General features: G+C 45.5%; 1 protein-coding gene across 3 annotated transcripts in view; it reads right to left on the reverse strand.

Annotated features, from left to right (window-relative positions):
* Positions 1–17,076, reverse strand: part of TMEM51 (transmembrane protein 51) — a 71,453-nt gene that overhangs the window by 45,600 nt on the left and 8,777 nt on the right. The window contains exon 1 of one of the 3 annotated variants that reach the window (XM_073007823.1): positions 4,564–4,782. The exons of the other annotated variants lie outside the window; for them this stretch is intronic. The gene's annotated coding sequence lies outside the window, so the exon portion shown is untranslated. Of the gene's footprint in view, positions 1–4,563; positions 4,783–17,076 lie in introns of those variants that run through there. 3 annotated transcript variants of the gene reach the window in all.

Genomic DNA, 17,076 nt, shown 5'->3' on the forward strand with positions numbered 1-17,076 from the left:
CATGGTGCTGAGTCATGGTCTGTCTTAGGGAAGGGGCCTGGCACCCCACTTTGCCACAATCCCCACCACTCCCTGCTGCCTCCCATCTGACCAGACTTTCTCCTTAATATCCCCTGCTGGCTCCTTTTAGCCATTTGCAACTCCCGCCCATATCCATGTTCAGTTGGCTCCCAAATTTGTTGCTTCTTTTTCCCAAAGTCCTTTTCAGTGATTCTTCCTGCCTCATCCATCTCCTTCTCACTTCTCAGGCCTGGCTGATGGTGGTAACTGACTCCTCTAAGCCTTCCCCAGCTTCCAGGCCTGGCCATGCCAACCCTCCAGCCACTGTGTCTATCAGAACTTTAGTGTCCCTCACAGCGCACAGGATAAAGTCCCAGCTCCCCAGGGAGGGTATGAACTATCTCATCCAACCTGAATTCTTTAATTCCTTGAACACCCATTTTGTGCAGGGCCCTGCACCAGGCACCAATGATCCAGGGTGGAGAAAAACATGTTCTCTCTCAGGGGAAGACCAGGGTAATGTCCTGAACATGTCCAAGGAGGGAAACGGTCCTGGGTCTATCTCCCACCTTCTGCAGCCCTCCACTCTCCGTGTCTTGCCTTTCTCTCCTCCCCCACCCCATCCTGAAGGCCTCCTCTCCTTCGACATCTCGTTCTATTCCCCTTTCTCCCAGAAGCCTCCCACCACAGCCAGCGGGGAGTGGCTCTCGAGTTCTGTTCATGCATGTCGTTTGTATCAGCCAATTGCTACTGGCCATTTAGAGTCATCTTGAAGGTGCTGGTTTCATTCCTGCTTTCTCTCTCTAACTAAAGTTTAACATGCCAGGCTGAACACCTGTGTTCTCACTGCGGCCTCTGGGGATTTTTATATTTATCTGGGACTCCTCTAACACTGGGCATAGGAGTGTTCACAGGAAGCCTCAACAAATCTCTGTTGACTTCATTCATTCATGTCAATAAACATTGACTGAGCAACCACTGGGTTGTCGGGCACTACGAACACAGAAGTAAAGAAGCCAAAGGCCTGTTCTCACAAAGCTTCTCTTTTCCTGAAAGAGACAAACAAGTAAAGCGATAACCTGTCACGAGATGTCCGGAAGAGAAAACATAAGAATGTAAGCGTAAAGGGGGAGGATGGTTCTTTTGACAGAGTGATCAAGAAAGGGCTTTCAGAGAGGACAACATTTTCACTGAGACTGACAAGGTGGCAGCAGACTGGGGAGGTGGGGAAGTCCCAGGCAGAGTGATATGGTTTGGCTGTCCGCCCACCCAAATCTCACCTTGCATTGTAATGATTCCCATGTGTCAAGGGCAGGGCCAGGTGGAGAAAAATGAATCATGGGGGCAGCTTCCCCCATACTGTTCTTGTGGTAGTGAATAAGTCTCATGAAATCAGATGGTTTTATAAATGGGAGTTCCCCTGCACATGCTCTGTCTCTTGCCTGCTACCATGTAAGACATGACTTTGCTCCTCATTCACCTGCTGCCATGATAGTGAGGCCTCCCCAGCCATGTGGAACTGTGAGTCAATTAAACCTCTTTCCTTTATAAATTACCCGGCCTTGGGTATGTTTTTATTAGCCGCGTAAGAACAAACTAATACACAGAGGTAGCCAGTGCAAAGGCCCTGAGGCAGAAATCACCTTGGAGGATGGGCAAGATAGAAGAGGAACAGAAAACCACTTAGGAGGTTACAGCCCTTGTTTGTCTGTTTATTGAGATGGAGTTTCACTCTTATTGCCCAGACTGGAGTGCAGTGGTGTGGTCTCGGCTCACTGCAACCTCTGCCTCCCAGGTTCAAGCGATTCTCCTGCCTCAGCCTCCTAAATAACTGGGATTACAGGTACTCACCACCACATCCAGCTAATTTTTGTATTTTTAGTAGAGATGGGGTTTTGCCATGTTGGCCAGACTGGTCTTGAACTCCTGACCTCAGATGATCCACCCGCCTTGGTCTCCCAAAGCGCTAGGATTACAGGCGTGAGCCACCGCGCTGGGCCTATGGCCCTAATTTAAAGTCAGTGTTGACAAATGGAGAAGAACTTGTGATGAGTTTGATTCAAGCAGGAGAGTTGAAGGGGACAGAGGATTTTAGTGTCAGCAACCAAAAGGATGGTAGGGTGCTGTTACAGACTGAGTATTTGTGCCCATCCAACATTCATATGTTGAAGCTCTAACTCCCAACATATTAGGAGATAGGGCTTTGGGTTGGTAATTAAGGTTAGACGAGGTCATGAAGGTGGTCTGATGGGATTAGGGCCCTCATAAAAGAGATTCCAGAGAGCTCTCTCTGCACACGTGCATCAAGGAAAGGCCATGTGAGGGCACAGTGAGGAGGCGGCCATCTGCAAGCCAGGAAGAGAACCCTCGCCAGAAATTGAACACTGCCGGGTCTTAAACTGCACCCCCCAGAAGGTCTTAAACTGCACCCCCAGAACTTCAAGAAAATACATTTCTATTGTGTAAGCCACCCAGAGTATGGTATTTGTATGGCAACCTGAGCCCTTTACTGACATAGGAAAATCTCAAATAATGAATGAAATTTGCCTAGGTTTTCAAGTTGAAACATTTCAGAGACCAATATAGGAAAATAATGGGATTGGGTGTAGTGGCTCATATCAGTAATCCCCAGCACTTTGGAAGGCTAAGGCTGGAGGATCACTTGAGCCCAGGAATTTGAGACCAGCCTGGGCAACAGAGCAAGACCCAGTTTCTACAAAAACTAAAGAATAGCCGTGCATGGTGGCAGCGTGCCCACAGTCCCAGCTACTCAGGAGGCTGAGGTGGGAGGATTGCTTGAGTCCAGGAGGTGGAGGCTGTAGTGAGCCAAGATCAAGCCACTGTACTCCAGCCGGGACAAGAGAGTGAAATCCATCTGAAAAAGAAAAAGGAAAATGATGGGATTCTATCAATGAAGGCTACAAAAGTGTGTCTAAGGCACAGAACCCTGCATGTCATTCAGAGATCCCCAGTGCTCACCTGTCTCAGCCTTTGCCCAGTGCTGACAGCTGCTCTCGAAGGTCCCGCCCTGATTTCTGACCTTCCCCACCCTCCTTCCAGCGGAACTGCAAAACCCTGTTTTCTTTACTGCCGCTTTCCCTTGCTGTGGAAATAACAGCTTCTTTATAAGCCACACTTCAAAGTTACCACTCCCTTTTTCAGATGGCCTGGCCCCAGAGCACTGCCTTGACCCATTGAAGACCAGGTGTTATGAAACTTTTCAACTAGTTGCTTGAAAAAGTAGCTTGTTCTACTCAGCAGACCACAACCATCTTACCTAGTTAAGGTGACAACTCTCATCAAGGTGACAGACACAAAAAGAAAGTCATAGAAATATTCAGCATGTGGCAAAATGTCCAAGATTCCAGGTTGAAGAAAGGGTGTTTTTACATAAACAGAACTGGAAGTTGAAAGGCTCTTCTTTGACAGATGATTTTTTTTTTTTTTAGGTGGAGTTTGTGAAATTTGCTTAAAGAAAAAATAAACAGATGGTATTTATATAAAACAATGTCTGGAATATGAACTGAGACTCTAAAGACTTTAAAGCAAGTCTAGTTTTCATGACGGCAGGAAAACAAGCTGTGTTAAGAATACTATCAGGTTGGCCAGGTGCAGTGGCTTACGCCTGTAATCCCAGCACTTTGGGAGGCCGAGGTGGGTGGGTCACTTGAGGTCAGGAGTTCGAGACCAGCCTGGCCAACATGGTGAAACCCCGTCTCTACTAAAAATACAAAAAATTACCCGGGTGTGGTGGTGTGCGCTTGTAATCCCAGCTGCTGGGAAGGCTGAGGCAGGAGAATCGCTCCAACCTGGGAGGCAGAGGTTGTAGTGATCTGAGATTGCGCCACTGCACTCCAGCATGGGCAACAAGAGTGAAACTGTGTTACAAAAAAAAAAAAAAAAGAATATGATCAGGTTAAACCCCAGATTCCTAAGTAGAAAGAGGAGATGCTGGGCCCATCTGACCTACTCCCTGGGCATGTCTAGGTACAACTATTAACTGGATTAAGCACAGTAATATTTCACCTGCCAGGAGTTTGTTACACATGGCCGCATTCGGTTCCCACAACCCTCCACGAAAAAGGTAGGCATTGGCCCACTTAATAGCTGAGTACATATCCTCGGGGGATACGTTCCAAGACCCCCAGTGGATGCCTGAAACAGACAGCACCTGACCTTACACACAGGACGTTTTCTGATCTGATAACCCAGACCGCTCCTAAGTGACCAATGAGCAGGTAGTGTCTACAGCACCAATCTGCTGGACAAAGAGACGATTCACGTCTGAAGGAGGACAGTGTGAGATTTCATCACGCTCCTCAGAATGGCATGCAATTTAAAACTTATGAATCATATCTTTCCGGAATTTTCCATTTAATATGTTCAGATTGTAGTTGGCTATGGGTAACTGAAACAGTGGAAAGTGAAATGATAGAAAAGGAGCCACTCTTGTAGACAATATAGGATCATAAAGGGTTAAGTCACTTGCTCAAGATCACAGAGCTGGCAAGTGGTGGAACCAGAATTCTAACCCATGGCTGTCGAGCCCCAGAGTTCACTTACTTTCTCTTTTTCTTTCCCTTCTTCTGTCTCTGTCTCTCTCTCTCTCCTTCTTCTCTCTCTTTTTTTTCTTTCTTCTTTCTTCTTTCTTTCTCTCTCTCTTTTTCCTTCCTTCCTTCCTTTCCTTTCTTTTTTCTTTCCTCCCTCCCTCCTCCTTCCTTTTTTTTTGAGACAGGGTTTCACTCACTCTGTTGCCCACACTGGAGTGTGGTGGCACAATCTTGACTCACTGCAACCTTGACCTCCCAAGGTCAAGTGACCCTACCACCTCAGCCTTCCAAGTAGCTGGGACTACAGGCACGTGTCACCATGCTCCACTAATTTTGGTAGTTTTTTGTTTTTTGCAGAAATGGAGTTTTGCCATGTTGCCCAGGCTGGTCTTGCACTCCTGGGCTCAAGGAATCCACCTGCCTCAGCCTCTCAAAGTGCTGGGATTACAGGTGTAAGCCACTGTGCCTGGCCAGAGTTCACTTTCTTTTCCATACATCATAAGTTCCAAACCTGGCTAGATATCTTAATCAGCTAGAGAGCTTATTTTAAAATCTGATTCCTGAGTCCCACTGCTGAAGTGTGACTTGGCAGGCCTGGGCTGGGCCCTGGGAATCTGTTTTTATTAAGTTCTCAGCTGATGATCTGAGCAAGGCGTTGCTGGGATGGACCACATCTGTGTCTGCTAGAAGGTCCTGTCAAGAGAGTCAGGGAACCCCCCAGCAGAGCCCCAGAAACCAACTGTGGGCTCAAGGAGGAGGTTCCATGGCAAGGACTGATTCATCAGCTGTGGTAGTTCCTGTTGTGCCAGCTTGGTTAGGCTGGAACTACTTTTCCCAGAATCCCCTTCTCTGACTGGTTCTAGGTTTTAATTGGTCAAAAGAGGAATCTGTGGAAAGCTGGGAGATGGAAGTGAAGCGGCGGCCATTACACTTTAGAGGTCATCATGACTGGATGCTGTGAGAGACAGCACAGTGGGTGCCAGCACATTTGAGCCTGTCCTCCATTCTGCATCCAGCTCTTTCTCCTGACTGCTGGTCCTGTTAACCAACAGCAGCCCAGGCCCACCCCTGGGCACTTGGCTGGGGATGGACCAGACAATGGGCTGGCTGTATAGACTTCTCCACCAGCTTGCCCATATACCCAGGGCCAGGTGGTAATGCCCCTGACCTAAGATCCAGGTGGTGATACCCCTGATAAGATCTAATTCCTATAATAAACCCCTTATCCCATAGGTCATAGAAGTTTGGCTTCTCTCACTGACCCTGAAGGATGCCACCATCCACTCTGTCCTGCAAACCTTTTGATCTAAAACAGCGGTCTTCCAGGTGTGGCCCCAAATCAACAGCATCAGCGTCACCCAGGAGCTGGTTAGAAATGCAAATCCTGGGGCCTCACTCAGACCTACTCAATCAGCAACTGGGGGTGGGGGATGTGGCGGGGGATGGGGGGAAGGGAGGGCCCAGCAATCTGTGTTTTAATAAGCCCCCCACCCCAGAGGATCCTAACACAAGCTGAAGATGCAGAACCACTCATGCAGGCATTTAGAAAACCTGCCTCTAGGGAGGCCGAGGCGGGCGGATCACGAGGTCAGGAGATCGAGACCATCCTGGCTAACATGGTGAAACCCCGTCTCTACTAAAAATACAAAAAATTAACCAGGTGTGGTGGCAGGCGCCTGTAGTCCCAGCTACTCGGGAGGGTGTGGCAGGAGAATGGCGTGAACCCGGGAGGCGGAGCTTGCAGTGAGACGAGATCCCATCACTGCACTCTAGCCTGGGCGACAGAGCGAGACTCCATCTCAAAAAAAAAAAAACCTGCCTCCATTTCTGTTTGGGATGATGCAGTAGTTCTGGAAAAAGACAGTGGCGATGGTCACACAGCACTGTAAATGTGCTTAATGTCCCTGAATTGTACGCTTAAAAATGGTTAAAATAGGCCAGGTGTGGTGATGACTCACGCCTATCATCCCAGCACTTTGGGAGCCTGAGGTGGGCAGATCACTTGAGCCTGGGAGTTTGATACCACTCTGGGCAACACGGCAAAACCCTGTCTCTACCAAAACATACAAAAATTAGCCGATGTGGTGACACGCGCCTGTGGTCCCAGCTACTTGGGAGGCCGAGGTGGGAGGATCACTTGAGCCCAGGAGGCAGACGTTGCAGTGAGCTGAGACCATGCCACTATACTCCAGCCCGGGTGACAGAGCAAGAACTTGTCTCAAATTTTAAAAAGGTTAAAATAGTTTACAAACAAACAAAAAAGCTCAGAAGCCATACACAAAAGGTCACATATTATGTGATTCCATTTACATGCAATGTCCAGAAAGAGAGAAAGGAGATAGGTGATTGCCAGCAGGAGGGGTTGGCGGGGGAGGGTGGAGATGGGGACGGAATGCTTAATGGGTACGATGCTTTTTGGGGCGATGACAGTGTTTTGGAACTAGATAGAGGTGGCAGTTGCACAACTCTGTGAGTGTACAAGATACCACTAAATTGTTCATTACAACATGGTTGATGTTATGCTTTGTGGATTTCTGGGGCTTGCCATTGTATCTCTGAGAGTTAGCATTTATTGAGATGCTGTGCTAAGGCTTCACGTGCAGTGTCATTTCATCCTCACCCCGATCCTGGGAGGGTGGCATTATTATTCTCCCCATTTAATGGATGTGGAACCCAGGGAGTCTAACTTCAGAATCCATGCTTTGAACGAAAATGCCATTATGCCCAGAACCATGAGTTATTTCTTTGTGTAGAAGACAGAAATGAGACATCAGCCAAAGCTGCCCTGATCACACTTAAAAGCAGTATCCTGGGCTGGGCCCGATGGCTCACGCCTATAATCCCAGCACTTTGGGAGGCCAAAATACAAAAATTAGCTGGGTGTGGTGGCACACATCTGTAATTCCAGCTACTCAGGAGGCTGAGGCAGGAGAATCACTTGAAACTGGAAGGCGGAGGTTGCAGTGAGCCGAGACTCCATTTCAAAAAAAAAAAAAGAAAGATTAAAACAAAAAAAGAGCAGTATCCCAGTCACCTAGCTTTACCTTGCCCTGCAGCAGAGGGCCAGGGGAGAGGAGGGAAAGGAGGAAGCTGGCTTGCTCACGTGTCCATACTCCCAGGCATTGAGATAAAGCCTCACGACTGTCAGGTGTGCCTGGCTTAGATTTGGAATGAACTTATTAGAATGGAAAGATTTTCAAAAATAATTATGACAGTAACACCTAAAAATGTATTGAGCATGTACTGTTTTAAGTACTTTTATAGTTTAATCTTCACAAGATCCTACGACCATTCTCCCCATTTCGAGAAAGTGAGCCGTGGCTCAAGGTCACCCAGATCATTAGAACCATTTGAACTTAAAGCTGTTACTTTAATACAAAGTCAAACATGTTTCTCTGTTGGAAACTCAGAAAGTACAGGTTAGAAAAGAGAAGATAGGGAGAGAGGAAATAAAAATTACTTGTAATCCATTAGGAATAATCACTGGAAACATTATATTAAATAGTTAAATTTTTATTCTTTGTGTATTTTTTTGAAACAAAAAATGGACAGCTTCGTAATCTGCCTTTTTACATTAGCAAATTAGACCCATCTTTCTACATCTTTCAGAGCCTTCTGCGTCATTGTCATTTTGAATGGCCATGTGGTGTTCCCCTTGTGTAACCTTGTAGAAACCATAGCAGATTTTCCAGGCTTTTCTATGGGACATTTGGGTTGTTTCTACAAGAAGACATTTCAACTGGGAAAAAATGTTTTAATGAGGTTGCTGAGATGTCTCAAACTTCCTCCCTGCAATGAGCAGTATCATGGTGGAAGGGCGATCAGCTTTTGGGGGTTGATATTCGCTAATGGAAAGACCCAAGCACCAGGCAACATAGTCTCATGCACATTTATTTCAGGGGCACACTTTTGGTGGGGGAAAGGCTCCCATTTTTATGTGTGGAACCTGAAAATTCTCACCTGAAGACAAAGTAAAAAAAAAAGTCTCTCAGATTTACCCATCTCACTCCTTAAAAAGAAGAGCTTGATTCCTTGGCAACAAGGAACAAATGTTCCTGAGGATCCCAAGTTATCTCCCACTTTCCAGTTCTGAAGTTACATGCCAGGTAGATCTAGTTAGATGCCAGTACTTTTGCTTCTCACCATAGCATAATAGTTCAGAATACAGAATCTGGAATGAGACTGACTGGGTTCAAATCCTGACTCCATCACTTTCTAGCTGTGGGCCCTGTTATTAGCTCACTAAACCCTTGGAGAGGAAGTGCTGAAGATAGAAGCCTGGGTCTCTGAATGACTGTGTGGAGCCAAAACCCCACCTTCCCACCCAATACATGAAAATGTAACTGGAGTGCCTTTAGTCCTTGAGATGTGGGGTAGTTTGCACCGTAGCTAGCATACTCCTGCCTCGGTTTCCCCAACATAGAACTGTTTTGAGCATCAAATGACTTAAGAGTCATGGGAAAGCTTGGTTGCTCCCCACTCCAACTGCTGATGTTGACTTAACAAGGATAATCCCCAAACATCTGTAACTTTTATCATGAGCCAGATATGGCTCTGCCTCCCAGGAATTTCCCTAAACTCTTCTTGAATATTTTTTCAGCCTGAAGCCCTCTTGTGGGAAGCAATTTTGTCTACTCCTTTCTGTGAGAAGTTCCCAGTCACTGGCTCGCCCTGGGAGAGAGAGTGCATGTGTTGTAAAGCTACCAACAGACTTCCTTAGACACAGTGAGTCAGTGTGAACACACAGGAAAGGTTGCAGAACTCCATGGCCTTTGTCCCTCTTGGCTCAGCCAGGCACAGTTCCTCTTACCCCAAGACAAAACTTAGCCTATGCTGTTAAATCAATGGTTCTACTGGCTTCCAATTATAAAACCAAGGGGCAATAATACATAAAATGGGAACTTATACATTCTGAGTTACAGCTAATTGCAGATGTATCCAAGCTCATTCTACATTTATCTACCATTTGTCTGTAAAAGATTGCCTCTATAGTCCTTCCTTCCTTCTTTTCTTCCCTACCCCTCTTCTTTCTTTTGGTGCACAGATCCCTTTGAGAATCTGATGAAAGCTACTGACCTGCCACAGATAAATGCAGAGATAGAATACTTGACAGAGAATGCTTGACAGACCATTTCAGCGGGTCCTTAAAGGTGATTGAGGACCCTCATAGAAGTTATTACAAGTTTGAAATTACCCAACAATTTCATCATGATCCTGACCACTATAATACTTTATTGCTTTGATGACCAGGCAAACATCTAAAAGCAGCATATAAAAGCATCATTATATGCAAAGACAATTTCTAGAAGTATATACAAGAAATCGCAGATGGTGGCTACCTCTTGTAGAAGGGACTGGGAGCCTGGAATGAGAGGGAGATGGATATTTTTTCTTTGGACATCCTTTTACACCGTTTGATTTTGTATATCATGTGCATATATTAGTTTCCTAATGAAAGAAAAAGAGTTAATGAAAAAGTTATTTAAATTAAGAACTATCACTACTCATGGTCATTTCCATGCCTGTGATATGGGAAAGGGAGAGTCATCAACGGGGAGGCGGTCAACCTCCTCCCTAGCAGGGTGAAACCCACATCAGCAGGCAAAGTGAAAGCGTCACTCCAGAAAAGACAAGTGGTTTCTACTGGGTCTTTGACATAGGTCACTGAAATTCCAAATGGGAGGGGAGGATATTATCAATGTTTCATCAGGTCCCTGCATAGCCCTGGTGCTGGCCGGAGGAACTGGCCCAAACCTTCTAAGTTTGGTCATTTCATATAAAGATACACTCACATACAAACCCAACAATTCCACTCCTAGGTATTTGCCCAAGAGAAATGAAAACACACACTGATACTAAAAACCTCTGAATGTTTAATCATAATCACCAAAAAGTAGACACAATCCAAATATCCTTTTAACAGGTGAAGGGATAAGTAAACTGTGGTCCTGCACATTTATACCACGGAATAAATGCAGTGTGGGGAAATCTCAAATGTATTCTACTGAGCAGAAGCAGCCAGACTCCAGAGGCACCATACGGTATGATTCCATTTATGTGATATCCTAGAAACGGCAAAACTATAAGGACAGAAAACAGATCAGTGGCTGCTGGGGGGTGGAGATAAGAGAGACTACAAAGAATCAGCAGGAGAGAATCTTGGGGGGTGATGGAACTTTTCTACATCTTGATTGTGGTGATGGTTACATGACTGCCTGTGTTTGTCAAAACTCATCGAACTATGTTCAAATTGAAAATTACATACCTGTATATAAAATACAATGCTGGGCGAGTATTTTCTTTCCTTTCTTTCTTTTTTGAGATAGAGTCTCACTCTGTCATCCAGACTAGAGTGTAGTGCTGTGATCTTGGCTCACTGCAACCTCTGCCTCCTGGGTTCAAGGGGGTTCTCCTGCCTCAGCCTCCCAAGTATCTGGGATTACAGGCACCTGCCACCACGCCCAGCTAATTTTGTATTTTTAGTAGAGATGGGGTTTCATCATGTTGGCCAGGCTGGTCTCAAACTCCTGACCTCAAGTGATCCACTCGCCTCGGCCTCCCAAAGTGCTGGGATTACAGCGTGAGCCACCGCGCCCAGCCTTGGGGTGAGTATTTTCTTAGTTGGCTATGGCTGCTGTGGCTTCCACCATGCTCCTATCTCAGCTTCCTAAGTCTAAGAAGGGAGGTTCAGATGCTCAAAGTCTGAAGGGTAAACCAGCCACCAGGAGCGGCAGCTGATGTCTTCAAAGCTCTCTACAGTTCCCAAAGCACCTTGCCGGGCAGTAATCCCTGTGGGATGCATAACAAGCCTATGGGTCTTCAGCACAGGTCACTAAAGTTCCAAATGGGAGGAGAGGGTGTTATCAACAACAGTTTTCTCTTGTTATGAAAACAATGCTTGTTTATGAAATAAAAATAAGTTAAATATAGACTAGCAGAAAGACTATCGAAACCCCCCATGGCCACCCCCATCCATAACTGCTGATAAATATCTATGATGGTCTCCATGCTTTCTTGTGTGCTATGTAAACAAAATACTTTTTTTGTTTTTTTAACAAAAATGGGATATTGTTGCAATAGTTTTATAACCCTAACATTTTTTTGAGACAAAATCTCACTCTGTCACTCAAGCTGGAGTGCAGTGGTGCAATCTCAGCTCATCGCAACCTCTGCCTCCCAGTATAACCTTTTTAAAAATTTGATATATAATGAACAATCTTTCATATCACCAGTATTCATCAACACTGGAATTTTTAGCGGTTGAGGACCACTTCAGTATATGAAAGAGCTGCAATTTATGTCACCAATTCCCTGTTGCTGCAAATATATTTGATTTCTAGTTTTATTGCTATTATTAAAAAATAGTGTTGGAATTAACTCCTTATCCAACCATAAATCGTTACCTCAGGATAAAATCTTGGTATTGAAGATTTTAATAACAAGGTTAAAATCTTGGAATCGAAAGTGTTTTAAAGCTAAGTGTTTTAAAGGTTTGGGCCTGAATTTTCAGACTGTTCTCCAGTTTATACTTCTATGCTGAGCTCCTGAAAGCACTACCTCCCAGTTAGCATGATTTAAATTAAAATTTTAAAACTTTTAAAACATTCTAGATTTCCTATGTGAAAGATGGCATTGTTCTAATCGGCATTTCCTTTAATACAATGAGGTTGAACACTGATTCTTTTTTTTCCCCATGTTCTAACTGGCCACCAGCATTCCTTCTTTTTTTGAGACAGGGTCACCCAGGCTGGAGTGCAGTGGCATAGTCACGGCTCAGGGTAGCCTCTACCTCCGGGGCTCATGTAATCCTCCCACCTCAGCCTCCCAAGCAGCTGAGACTACAGGTGCATGCCACCATGCCCAACTAATTTTGTTCATTTTTTTTTTCTTTTTTGAGGCAGAGTCTCACTCTGTCACCCAGGCTGGAGTGCAGTGGCGTGGTCTTGGCTCACTGCAAGCTCCGCCTCCTAGGTTCACGCCATTCTCCTGCCTCAGCCTCCCAAGTAGCTGGGACTACAGGTGCCCACCACCACGCCCGGCTAATTTTTTTGTATTTTTAGTAGAGATGGAGTTTCACCATGTTAGCCAGGATGGTCTCGATCTTCTGACCTCATGATCTGCCCGCCTCGGCCTCTCAACGTGCTACAGGCGTGAGCCACCGTGCCCGACCAATTTTGTTCATTTTTTATAGAGATGAGGTCTCGCCACGTTGCCCAGGCTGATCTCAAACTCCTGGGCTCAAGCGATCTTCTTGCCTCAGCCTCCCAAAACGTTGGGATTGCAGGTATCAGCCACTGTGCCCAACCTCAGCATTTCTTCTTTAGCCCATTTCTCAACTAGGGCATTCAGCTTTTCCTTACTAACTAGAAAAGCAGGCTGGGTGTGGTGGCTCATGCCTGTAATCTCAGCACTTCGGGAGGGCGGATCATGAGGTCAAGAGGTGGAGACCACCCTGGCCAACATGGTGAAACCTCGTCTCTACTACAAATACAAAAATTAGCTGGGTGTGGTGGTGTACACCCGTAGTTCCAGCTACTTGGGAGGCTGAGGCAGGAGAATCACTTGAACCTGGGAGGTGGAGGTTGCAGTGAGCTGAGATCGTGCCACTGCACTTTGGCCTGGCGACAGAGCAAGACTCTGTCTCAAAAAAAAAAAAAAAAAAAAAAAAGAGCAAAAAAAGCAAAGCTCCTGCATGTATTCAGAACACAATCCCTTGTCTGTTCTGTGTTGCAAATATTGTCCCCAGTTTATCATTTGATATATCAAAGTTTTTAAATTTTAGGAGCCTAATCTAAAAATCATTTTCAATAATCTCTGTTATAATGTTGCCTTTCACTCTCCTGTTAAAGAATACCCTTCCAAAAAGGGGCTGTAGTAAGTTTACAGTGGAGAAACACGGCAGACACCACCTTAACCAAGAGACCAAGGCTGATGTCATCAATAAGAAGTTACACGGATATTATTTCCATTCTAACATGATTCAATGAGAAGCACACTTCACCTTTGTAGGATTCTTTCCCAAAACCCAGAGGCCTAGTACAGTCACGAGAAGACATCAGGCAAACCCAAATTCAGGGAAGTTCTACAAAACACTAACCAGTACTCTTCAAAGTTCTCAAGGTCAGGAAATTTAAGAAAAGACTGAGAAAGTGTCACAGTTCGGAAGTTACTAAGGAGACAAGATGACCAAATGCAATGTGGCATCTTGAATTGGATCCTGGATAATAAAAATGCAGTGGGAAAATTGGTGAAATCTAAATAAAGTCTGTAGTTTAGTTGTGATGTCAATTTCTTAGCTTTGATAAGCATAATACGGTTATATAAGATGTCAACATTACATTTGGGCATGGTGGCTCACACCCGTAATCCCAGCTCTCTGGGAGGCCAAGGTGGGCGGATCACCTGAAGTCAGGAGTTCGAGACCAGCCTGGCCAACATGGTGAAACCCCCCGTCTTCACTAAAAATATAACATTTAGCCAGGCATGGTGGCGCATGCCTGCAATCCCAGCTACTCGGGAGGCTGAGGCAGGAGAATCCCTTGAATCCGGGAGGTGGAGGTTGCAGTGAGCGGAGATCATGCCACTATACTCCAGCCTGGGTAACAGAGTGAGACTCTGTCTCACCAAAAAAAAAAAAAAAAAAAGGCCAACATTAGGGGAAGTTGGGTGTGAAGGGTAGACAAAAATGCCCCATATTACCTTTGCAACTTTCCTATAAATCTAAAATTATTCCAAAATTAAACAAAAATATATTTAAAGAGTCTTGGCTAGGACTGTCACTGGACAGATTAAAAACAAACAAAAGGGGTTTCTAATTTTGTTGCTATTATTACAAAAAATAACAGTGTTGAAACTAACTCCTTGTACTCATTAATTGTTTTCTTAGGATAAACTTCTGGAATTGAAACTTCTGGGCAGTCTAGAAAGAAAAGCAGAAGGAACAGAAAGGAAAAAAGCCACCAAAGTTCCTGGCTTTGAGCAGGGGTACGAGGTAGGTGGGGGTGGAAAGTGGTTCCTTGTGACTGATGCAGTTGAACTTGGGGTAAGGCAGCAGTAATAGGTCTGGAAAGATTAACTGAGGCCGACTCTAAGAAGTCCGGGCATTACTGAAAGTAAAGAGCTTAGCCTTGGCTTGATCCTGCCAGCAGTAGGGAAGTGGCAAAGATTTCAGATCAGTGCATTTGAACATGTTATTGATTTGTGATTTTACTTGTTGGTTTCCTACTTGACTGACTCTTCCCTGCTGCCTAATAAGGTGTAAGCTCCAAGAAGGCAGGAACTGAGCCTGTCTTAGCACCGTTTTCCCCCAAAGCCTGGAAGGACACCTGGTCTGTAGAGAGAACGCAATGAATGATATGGCCGAATGACTATCTGAGTCTTGTTTCCAAAATGACTCCCCACCACCAACTTTTTATTGTGATAAAATGCACATAACATAAAGTTGACTATCTTAACCATTTTTCCATGAACAGTTCAGCGGCATTAAGTACATTCATACTGCTGTGTAACCATCACCATCATGCATTCACAGACCGCTTTCATTTTACACAACTGAAACTCCTTACCCATTAAACCCTAACTCCCCATTGCCCTTCCCCCTGCCCCTGGCAACTGACATTCTACTTTCCATCTCTATGATGTCGACTGCTCTAGGTTCCTCATACCAGTAGAATCATATAGTATCTGCCTCTTTGTGACTGGCTTATTTCACTTGGCATGATGTCCTCAAGGTTCGTCCATGTTACAGCACGATGTCAGAATTTCCTTCCACATGGAGGCTGAATCATATTCCATTGTATGGCTAGACCACATTTTGTTTATTCATCCTTTGATGGATACTTCGTTTGTTTTCCTAGTTTAGCTACTATGAGTAATGCTCATATAAACATGGATGTACAAATATCTCTTCAAAAACCTGTTTTCAATTCTTTTGAGTATTGATATAGTTTCGACATTGGTCCTCTCCAAATCTCACGTTGAAATTTGATCCCCAAGCTGGATACAGTGCCCACGCCTGTAATCCCGGCACTTTGGGAGGCCAAGGCTGGTGGATCACTCGAGGCCAGGAGTTCAAGACCAGCCTGGCCAACATGGTGAAACCCTATCTCTACTAAAAATACAAAAATTAGCTGGACAAGGTGGCACATGTCTGTAATCCCAGCTACTCGGGAGGCTGAGGCAGGAGAATCGCTTGAACCCAGGAGGCAGAGGTTGCAATGAGCCAAGATTGTGCCACTGCACTCCAGCCTGGGTGACAGAGTAAGACTGTGTCTCAAAAAAAGAAGAGAAATTTGATCCCCAATGTTGGAGGTAGGGCCTAGTGGATGTTTGGTTGATAGGGGTGGATCCCTGTTGAATGGCTTGGTACCCAAAGATCTGGTTGTTAAAGAGTCTGCTCCCCACTCCCTCTCTCCTCTTCTCTCTCACCACATGACGCCTGCTCTCCTTCCGCCTGAGGCGGAAGCTTCCTGAGGCCCTCACTAGAAGCAGATGCTGATGTCATGCTTCTTGTACAGCCTTGTATATCCGTGAGCTAGATAAACCTCTTTCTCTCTTTTTTTGAGATGGAGTCTTGCTGTCGCCAGGCTAGAGTGCAGTGGCTCCATCTCAGCTCACTGCAACCTCAGCCTCCCAGGTTCAAGTGATTCTCCTGCCCCAGCCTCCTGAGTAGCTGTGACTACAGGTGCCCACCACCACGCCCGGCTAATTTTTGTATTTTTAGTAAAGACTGGGTTTTACCACGTTGTCCAGGATGGTCTCAATCTCTTGACCTCGTGATTTGCCCGCCTCGGTTTCCCAAAGTGCTGGGATTACAGGTGTGAGCCACCGCACCCGGCCAATAAACCTCTTTTCTTTATAAATTACCCAATCTCAGGTATTTCTTTACAGCAATACAAATGGACTAAGACAAGTATGCACCCAGAAGTGAAACTGCTGGATCCCACAGTGATTTGATTTTAATATTTTGAGAAACTGCCAGAGCCAAAATGACCTTTTTTATTTTATTTATTTATTTTTTTTGAGAGGGAGTCTCACTCTGTTGCCCAGGCTGAAGTGCAGTGGTGCCATCTCGGCTCACTGCAACCTCTGCCTCCCAGGTTCAAGCGATTTTTGTGCCTCAGCCTCCCGAGTAGCTAGGACTACAGGCGCGCGCCGCAACACCTGGCTAATTTTTGTATTTGTAGTAGAGACGGGGTTTCAGCCATGTTGGCCAGGCTAGTCATGAACTCCTAACCTCAAGTGATACGCCCTCCTCAGCCTCCCAAAGTGCTGGGATTACAGGCATGAGCCACCATGCCCAGCCCCCAAAATGACTTTTAGGAAGAAACTATATAAAATACTGTTTCCACCTGTGCCATCAGCATCTGCCCTGAGGGTAGCGTTTCTACACTCAGTATTGGCCTGTGTGAATGAAGCTGTCTCACACCTCGGGGCCTTTGCACACGCAGTTGCCTCCTCAGGAAGACCTTTGGCGGCGGCTGCATCACCCCTCCCCGCTCCCCATTTCAGCTCAGACTGCACTGTT

Source organism: Chlorocebus sabaeus, chromosome 20 (assembly GCF_047675955.1).
Source record: "Chlorocebus sabaeus isolate Y175 chromosome 20, mChlSab1.0.hap1, whole genome shotgun sequence".
NCBI lineage: Eukaryota > Metazoa > Chordata > Mammalia > Primates > Cercopithecidae > Chlorocebus > Chlorocebus sabaeus.